General features: G+C 33.2%; 1 pseudogene; it reads right to left on the minus strand.

The window, feature by feature from the left end:
* Positions 1-6613: 6613 nt before the first annotated feature.
* Positions 6614-7766, minus strand: LOC111375343 (annotated as a pseudogene).
* Between the last annotated feature and the right edge of the window lie 2628 nt (positions 7767-10394).

Here is a 10394-nt window from a genome sequence, read left to right on the forward strand (position 1 = left end):
CCCCAGCCACAATATTTAAGTGACAAAAACAGTCACTTTTTAAAAAAAATGACCAAACGGTCACTGAATTTTTTTCTTTTTTAATCCCCCCCAACTATAAATACCTCTTCCCCCAAAGATTTTTTTTCATATCAATTGCTACATCAAATCTCCAACTCTCTCAACTCTCTTTTATTATATCAATTATCGAGTTTTTACTCTCTTGTGCTAAAAAATATACAACATCAATTCAATTTTTACAGTTTATTAGTTACAATTTCAATTCATTCAATTCTCAATTCTCACAATCTCACTATATTTATATTCTTCTAGTTAAGATTTTATCATAAACAATCAAACAAATGGATCAACGTTCATTTGTTGAAAACTTGTTCGATACAGGATGTGGGCCACATCATGGCGAATCGCGTAAGATGTCGCAAAGTCAATTTCCAAATAAATTTGCCAGTCTAAATGATCTATCGATAGCTGAAGATGTTCACATTCACGGTCAGGGAAGCCACAATCCAATTGATTTGGATGATATTAACGTTCCCGAAACGGAACATGAGGATGAAGATGCTGAATTAAACATCCTAGATGCGAAGGGAAAGCGAAAGGCCAAAAAACAAGCAAAATGTTGGGATTACTTTAAATTGATTTCAATGGAAAAAGTCGTCGATGACCTTGCAGAATCTAAAATAGTATGTTAATACTGCCAACAAAGATTGGCGTGGCAAAAATGAATTGGTACCACCCATCTCAACCGCCACTACAAAGTATGTGCGGCCAGACATGGATTTCTTCCAACTGGTCAAACACAATTGCAATTTGGCAGTCCAAGCGTCGGTTCTACAACTTCACCCTTATCCACGTGGGTGTACTCGGAAGACAATACTCGAGCCAGAATGGTGAAATTTGTTGTCGCCACTGAGTTGCCTCTGGCTATTGCAGACAACCAACACTTCGTCTCGTTCGTGAAAAAATATCTATAACCGAGGTACGTTAGGGTAAGTCGAAACACTATTCGTGCCGATACAATAAATTATTTCAATAATTCAAAACAACAATTAACTATGAATTTGTAACAATATGGGAGTGTTATATCTTTAACTTCTGATATATGGGAAGGGGTTAATAAAAGAGCATATATAGCTGCAACTGCACACTATATAGACCCACTTTGGTGCATGCATAAGAAAATTATTGCTTTTAGAATTATTGAGTTTCCTCATAATGTTAATAACATATATAATGCTATTATCAATATTGTTAGAGAATATTGTTGCGAGACTAAAATTCGATCTTTTACTTTTGATAATACTAGTATTAATAAGGTAGTCGTCGATAAATTGTGTAGGACACTTCAATCTGATTTTGGTGGGTATTTATTTCATATTCGTTGTGTGTGTCATATCTTGAATTTAATTGTGCAAGATGGTTTAAAACATATAAATGATGAACTTCAAAGGATTAGGAATGCATTAGTATATATTACGATCTGTCCTAATAGAAAACAAGAATTTGAAGATTTTTGTGCCGAACTAGGGGTGACGATTGCTAAAACATTTGTTAGTGACGTAAGCTATAGATGGAACTCTACTTACTTGCTATTAAAATCATGTGAATATTTCGAAAATTTAATAACTGACTTTTATAACAATAAACACGTTAGAAGTGATGATGATTGTATGTTAAATGAATCCGATTGGATTTTAGATTTGAAAGTTAAATGATTTTTGATATCTTTGTATGAGACCACAAAAATTTTATCCGGCGTTTATTATCCCACAAGCTGTATAGTTCTTGAACGCCTTTATATAATTGCAAGAACATTCTATAAATATAAAAATGATTCCGCTTTTAGTAAAATTATAATTGTTATGGAATTAAAGTTTAGAAAATATTGGGAATAACTGTCTATGTTATTTCATTTAGCATGCGCAATGGACCCCCGATATAATATTTTGGGAACTAAATACGTAATTGATCAAATCAATAAAGTTTTAATACTTGATACACCTACCACCTATAAGAATTTAGAGCAAACATTATGTGGAATGTATGATTTATATGCGGAAAGAATGAGTGCGAATGTTAGTCAGGTACCCTCTTTACCTACTCCTTCTGCTGAAATTGAAAAAGATGATATCGAAATAATGAATTTATTTCAAGACATTAATACATTTAGATATGATGTAACTGTAATGTGTTCATTTAGTGCCATGTCGTCTACATTTGCATCTTATCAAATATCGGCCGAAACTCAAAATGCGATGTCTGCCGAATTAATTGATTATTTCAATCATAATATGCCAACAGACAGAACAATTAATTAAAAGTTCAGAAGAAGTAATTGAATTCTGACGAAAATATGAAAGATGTTGGCCAATTATTTCTACAATTGCAAAAGATCTGCTGACACCTTCGGTTAGCACTGTTGCTTCGAAGTCTGTTTTTAGTGCAGGTAAAAGGGTTTTGATCGATGTTAAGAGCCGACTGAAAGAAGATGCTTTGGAAGCGTTAATGTGCGTAAAGGATTGACAGGACGCTCATTTTCGACTACAAGATAAATATGCTGAAATTGTATATCGTCAGGTAAGTAATATTTGATTTAATTATATTAATCATAATTTCTTTATTTTTTAATCGTTAAATTTAATTTTTTTTAAAAATTGTACACGTTACAACAAGTTGTTCGTATACAATTTTTAATTCCGTCTACTTAAAATTAATGTAGCCGGTCCAAGCCCGGATAAAGGTGGAGGGTTTACATTTTATCTACTTTAAAAAGAAATCAAAAAAATATATTTTTTGTAAATGCATTTCAAAAAATAATTCATCTTCATTATATAAATATTTTATACATTATAAAAAGTATTACAATATGATATAAATAAAAAAATAAAAAATTTATTTTCGTTAAATTATTTGTATTTTTTAACACTTTTTATTTTTTTAAAAAGTATTTTCTATTATTTCATTTATTTGTAAAACTCTTAAAAAAAAAATTGCCAAACCAACGAGCTCGTGGGCCGAGCCGAGCTCGTGCAATTAAGGTCCGAGCCGAGGCTCGACCCATTGCCGCCACCAATAAAGCAATTTGTACAAAATTAGATTACAAAAGTTGAGTTACAAAATGTGTTGACAAAATTCAGGCCATCGATTTCAAATGATTTAAAAATTTGTTTTTGAAATGATTTGTGTGGATGTGATTTTATAATCCAACTCTGCCAACCCCTTTGTAAGTATAGCATAACTCGACACCACTATGCTGTTATGTCCATGACTCCTTCTCAAAAACTTGGAAAGTTGACAGAAATCGGGAAGTTTATTGCAAGGAGGCACACACTATTCCAAGAATAAGCCACACAAAAAGGTGAAGTTTATTGCACAAAGTTATTAATTCAAGTAAACAATTAGGCAAATTTATCGATTTCAATCATCCCATTTAGTTTGTCTCCCGCAAAATCTCCCAGTATAACGTACTTGTGTGCTAAATACAATCTAGACAGAACCAATGTGCTAAATACAATCTAGACAGAACCAAAATCTCATTAAAAAAACGAGGAGAAAAATAAAAAGGATGGTCATCCTTGTGAATGTTCAAAAGTTGAAAAAACCCTTTTTTTTTTTTTTTTTTAACTCAAAATTAAGAAAAAAAATAAGTGTGTGTGTGTATATATATATATCTCGCAAAATGCAAAAGTAGAGGAGAAAAACAAGGACCTTATTCGAAGGGTCATCCCTGTGCAGAGAGAAAATCCTAAAATTACTGCCATGCTTGCTATGACAGTCTTGAAGTGAAACTTCAATTTCTCAACTCGGAACGGCGAATCCACGGTTCGTCGGCATCTTCAGCGCGGTTCTGCGAGCCAAATAGTATCGATGGATCTCTATGCCACTATTGTCAATGAAACTGCTCAGGCAATTGCCTAAGTTTTCTCCGTCAAATCCGCGTCCATCCCATCAACATCTATAGCTTCTTTCCTCGTTTTTACCTGGAATAGATTTGTGGGTTCTTGAGTCATATAGGTTGGAAATTAGGGGAAAAATAATAATAATAAATAAATAAATAAATAAATAATATTAATAATAATAATAATGGGGGCTGGATTAATTCGATTTATGGGGGAAAATGTCAGGTTGGTATTATTTTAGTAAGGACCTGTTTGACACCCATTATTTGAAAAATTAAAGAGTGTTGATAGTGTTTTTGGAGAATGTGTGATTAAAAAGTAAGAAAACTTTATTGGTTCGTGTGTAGAATCTTTTATTGTGTGAATTTGTGGTGAAGAACGATACTATAACAAATAATTTAAAATTTTAAAGGTAGTCAAACAAGGGCTAAACATGATTAGTGGCTTCATAACAGCACAATCTTCTTATTTAGCCCTTGTTTAGTTTAAATAAAATTAAATTTTTAGTTGAATTTTGATATAAATTGATAGAATGTGTGATTAAAAGGTTGTTGATCTCATGAAATATGTATTTATAATTAATTGTTGACTTTGATGTGAATTTTAATTCACTCTTTAAATCGAACCAGACAGGACTTAGAAAAGAGCTTGACACAAAACCAAACGAATGCAAATTTTAACCCAATAGAGTGTAATCAATTCAGCCAACAAAATGGCACAAAACTTATTTTGGAAATTTGGTGAAATTTCAAAGGACATCACAAATGGTGAATGAGAGTTGTTTGACCGGAGAGCTCTTAGCACTATGAGACATACATTATCAAAGTCACACGCATAAAATTTAAAAGGCAATGAAGTCTCTCAAGGCAGCCTTTTCCAGCGTGTATGAATAGTCGTCAGCAATAAGCAAAGTTCATTTAATCAAAAAGTTGTTCAACATGAAGATGCTCAAAGGCGAAAGGTTTGGAGAGCACCTTAAAGATTTGGACATTTGGAGAACACCTTAAAGATTTGGACCGACAAAACACACTCAAAATCACTTTCAGTGATGAGGTTCGAGCTTTATTCATAATTAGGTAGATACTTGAAAGTTGAAAAGGCACGGTTACAGCTATCAATAACTTTGTCGAAAAGTCCCAATTGAGTTCTATGATATTGTAAGTATGATCTTGACCAAGGAGATTCGGAGACATCCATATTGTGTTCCACTTCGAGGAGCCACTTTGAACATGGAAGGCATAGATAGAAATTCAAATGGAAGTAACAGGCATGGAAGGGTCAAGTCAACAAATGGTTGATCAAGGTTGTGGCAAAGTCGGACACTAAAATTAGTTTACGACAACCATGAAAAGGGGAACTAGATAGAGGCAGATGTCTTGACAAAAGGAATAGATGATTCTTTGATATGCTATTTGGAGAGCAAGACACACCTTGGGTAATAGATTCAGGCGCATCTTTTCACGCCACCTCAAGAATACAACTTTTTGTGAGTTATATACTAGGTGATAGCAAAGGTATATATTGGTGATGACAAGCCTTGCAATGTGGTCGGCAAGGGAGAAGTACAAACCAAGTTAAATGGATCTGTGTGGAAATCGAAGGACTTGAGACATTCCAGACTTGAGAAAAAACTTGATTTCTGTCAACCGTCAAATGAATGTTATGTCACAATCTTCAATAACGATATCTAGAAGGTAACAATGCGTGCAATGAGTATTGCACGTGTCAAGAAGATTGACACTCTTTATATGACCACGAGGTTTCGCAGGGCAGTTTCATTGACATCTAACAAATTGAAAGAAGGATTCGATAATAATGTAATATTTGACAGGTTAAAATTTAAAAAATATAGGGGGAAAAGAGTAGTATGTGGCAATCAAACAATCTATAATATAATCATTCAATGAACAATAAGATTTCCAGTTTATATAATTTTCATATACTTCGAAAAAATGTCAATGGTTAGTGATCGAGATACTCAATGTACAAGTATTGAAAAAAAAAAAATAATAAAAAAAAAAAAAAAAAAAAAATATATATATATATATATATATATATATAAAGGCAATCTAAGTAGGCCATCAATGGCCTTGAGAAAAGGCACACAAAATTATTCAACTAACATCTTTTTGTTCTTCACAGATTTTGGAGGATACATACTCAACTTATTATAGACTTGTTCTTTACATCGGAAGTGTACACTGAAGCCTACCAGTCAAGATTTAATTTATAATTTATGTATTGTATCTAATATGATCCAGTTCCTTGACAACATATACACCACCATAAAGAAGATGCATGAATGCAAAACAAAGGAATTCTTATAACCAAGCATTCATTTCATTGGAATATTGAGATAGTGGATTGCACAAATATTATTGCATGCCCATGTCGTAAAAATGAAAAAGAAATGATAGTTGAGACAACGTTAAAGCATTTTTAAATTCAGTTCGCGTGCCTCTTTCAAGTATATCGTATTTTGAAGTAATTTATGTTTTTTCCTCCACAACCAAACAATTGAAGAAAATTAAAATATGTATTGCTGTTATTGTTATCCCACAATCTACAAATTTTATTGACTTTCTACAAGAAAATTCTTGAGAAATTACAAAGCAAAATTATTTTATACAAGGCACTCTAACTAGACCATCCAAAGCCTTGAAAACAGGCACAAAAAATTATTCAGTTACATTAAGTTGAGAAAATTAAGGATCTCATAATAAATTAAAGTCTTCTTTCTGTTCTTCACAGATTTGGGGATACATACCCAGCTTATTATAGACTTGTGGACGTTGTGGAAGAGCTTCTTTCTTGAAGAATCCAAGAGGATTTATTGTGCGTGTGGGTCCATTTACTGTGTTGAGCATAAATTTCTATGACGGTTTTACCCATCCTTTAGTAGGAAATTTGTCACAATCTTTTCTACTACTTGAAAGCAGTACGATTTCACAAAACTCATTCTTGTGATTGTGTTTAATGAGCATGCTATAGAGTCCTTCCTCTCTTGTATAACCTACCTCCCTAAATGTTATATTTCCATTCTTCCCGTCTCTGCACTGGAGGCGTAATCCGACACCTACAAGTCAAGATTTAAATTATAATTTATTGATTGTGTCTATGGTGATCTAGTTCATCAACAACAAATAAACTACCCCAGAGAACATGCACGAATACACAACAAGGGAATTCTTTTAACTAAGCTTCATTGGAATATTGAGATATGGTTTTTATTGTTATAATTGCATGCCCATGTTGTAAAAATAAAGGGAAATGATAAATGAGATGAAGTTTAAAACATATTTAAATTTAGTTCTTAACATGTATTCTCGTGTGTGCCAGTTCCAATGCCTGATAAGTGCACAATTTATTTAAAATAAGTAGCTGCAATTCTACATGCTTTTTCTCTAATAGCATGCTAACTACCTCATAAACTATTAGATAAGGAAGTACAATAACAATTGAAGTATCAAATTTAGCTTTTGCCGAAATTTTACAAATATTAGTATAACGAATTCAATATGAGAGCCTTTTTTTCAGATGACATAGAAAAGCAAGAAACAATATGAGATGTATTTTGTATGGATTATAATTATGTACTTGGGATGAACTCGCTAAGCTCAATAATCGAGCACGACATGTATCACAATAAACCTGTCACTGAACATAGAATTGAGAAACTGAGGGTTGAAAAAACATCTTCTAAGTAGACAACGCTAGGGAAAAAAGGAAGCATAAAGCTACAACGCAGAAAATTGAAACTTGGATAAGTTTTGCCATATTTCTTGGGTATTTTTGTTTAGGAAGATCAAAGGATAAATTGTTTGTGTTTTGTACTAACTCAACATTCTTATTTATAGGAAGATTCATTGATTAATATTTTGTAGACAGTAATTTCTATGTGGTCTAATCACTGTTCTAAAAGGTGCACATAGGTGTTGCCAATGCGCGATGCGCAACGAAAACGCGAAGTCACATGGCTTGGCGCCTTATTTAGCTGCCAACAGCAATCATTTATCACTATGCACACCTAGGCGTGGTTATACACACCTAGGCTCGCATAATTATCATTTATTTAATTGTTTTATAAATTTATTTATTTATTTCTTACAATTCTTCTAAGTTATAACTTAAATGTTGATTTTTTCACTTCGTCGATTCTAAATTTAAAATAGCTGATTGAAGCCTTGAACAAATGAAATCTTCCAAAAATTCCTATTTATTTACTATTTAATATTTACATTTGGAGCTTATTTTTATGTTGAAAATTTGGGAAAATGTATAAATTTGTTTTAGATCTTTGGTAAGTATTATTTTTAGTTATTACATGATTTTTTGATTGATTAAAAATAAAATAATATTAAAATAAGAAAACGTATTTTTACGTTTTTTTATACCTATGCCTTGCTTAAGCTCGCTTAGCCTATAACTTGGCCTCAATGCATCGTCACGCATTACGCCTTTTACAACGCTGGGTCAAATTGAAGATATATTCATTTTATCAGGATCTTAATTTAGAATCTCAAAATTGTTTCCTACATTTAACATATATGTAATTTCTAATTTTTTTTTTTTCAATTGCTTAGAAAATTTTAATCGGAAATCATGAAAAAAATTATTAGGAACTACATAATTGAACTACGAATGACATTAATTGCATGACGTACAATAATTAAAATTTTAGTTACATTGATTTGTGTTACTTTATGTGTTCAATTGCTGTTAAATAGTTTTTTTTAATATATATTTTCATATGGACTAACGGAGTTTTTCGCTTCCCTTCTAAAGTCTCTCCTAAAAAATTCCTACAAAGGAAACAACTGATTTTAATTCCTCTTGGTTATTAATTTGGCTAAGTAAAAATTTAAACAATCCATCTTGTTACGACAGTACTCTCGACTTTTAAATTTAAACAATCCATTACATTATGATCAAGTATACAAAAACAAAAACATAAACTACCGTTAGCTACATTACATAAATCCCATCGAGACATTTCATACGAACACACAAACAAAAACCAGAATATAATCAAACATACAATTGTCCATTAGCACTTTTTACATTTAAGAAGCATTGTCATCACAACAACACACATTTTACATATGGCAGTCTTTTTTATCGTTAATGTTTGGAATCTAAAGCCATGAGATCTGACAGCAGATAGCATTAATGCATCACCAAATGCAGGCATAACTTGTACGTAACTGGGTAAGTTCACCACTGTGCATGACCTTCACAACCTGCCCTTTCTCGAGGCCGTAGTAGCAAGCAATTGCAACTTTTTGCAACATCCGCGGAAGCCGAAATAGGTCGTTACTGACACCCATGCAATTAATCCTTATCCAATAAAAGTGTGCTCTAAGAAAGATAGATAATTCCGTAGTTTCAAATTTGACTTCATAAAAGCACAAGTTCAATGAGACATTGCCGAATTGGAATTATAATTAGAATATATTTTAAAATTAAGATATGAATTGTGAATATGTATTAAGTAGTTAAAAAATTATTATTATTTTATTTACGATATTAATCCAAATAATAAATTGTTACTATGATTTTCTTCTCTTATTTTACAATATTATTGTTCTCGTGCCGACATTTCTACAATATGATTATAAAAATATTTGAACGTCGAATTTATATATGACATTGACATTTGTAGCGATTGGTAGCTATTGACCTCGCGAATTGGACCTCCTACGTGGCCAACCGATAGCTACTCTACGTGATCCTCCCAGCGCATAATCAACGCACAATCAGACGCACACGGTCGGAACCAGCGGGAGTGGCGGCGGCCACATACACTCCGACGGACAAGTTAGTATCCGGTGATCGGAACAGTGCCCAAGTTATGCAAGAGAGTGGGGAGGAGAATATATATTTTCTTGTTATGGAGAGCTAAGTTGTAAGAGTTTCATTACCTTTGCCTCTTGTAAAATCTTGAGTATTTATAGGTGAGGAGAATTGTTGGATATAGGACAGGTATATGCATCTGACGGTGTGAGGCGTCTGTTCATAAGCGTCAATCAGCCGTGCCTATAGAGCGGGTGGGTAATAACTTCTCCTGAATTGAGTTGACATAAAGTTGATACGTCACATCAACTAGACCCATGGAAACGTCAAATCAATTAAACCTTGAGGACAGAGAGGATCTTGACACGATCTCTTTCTGAAAATGGCTGAAGGAGAACCACGGAGTGCATTGCCCTTCGGTGTCAGGGATACTTTGGCCGGTTCAGTAGAATTATTTTGTGCCTCGCAGCGCGTTAGCACATTGGTGGTGGAGTCACTTCGGAACCACTTCGGATTGGTGGTGGACACCTCGTATGATGCAGTGGTAGACTTTTCGAAGTGGTTCAGCTAGGTGCGTAACAGTGGTCCCCCAAGTTCAGGCATGAATATTTATATCATAGGTGGACTTGTTTTCCCGATTGAGTATGCCTGCCTTAGTTTGTGATAGAGAACTGGCATGGAAGGGCGAAGAGTGTAGGTGGC

This window comes from Olea europaea, unplaced genomic scaffold (genome assembly GCF_002742605.1).
Source record: "Olea europaea var. sylvestris unplaced genomic scaffold, O_europaea_v1 scaffold1358, whole genome shotgun sequence".
Lineage (NCBI taxonomy): Eukaryota > Viridiplantae > Streptophyta > Magnoliopsida > Lamiales > Oleaceae > Olea > Olea europaea.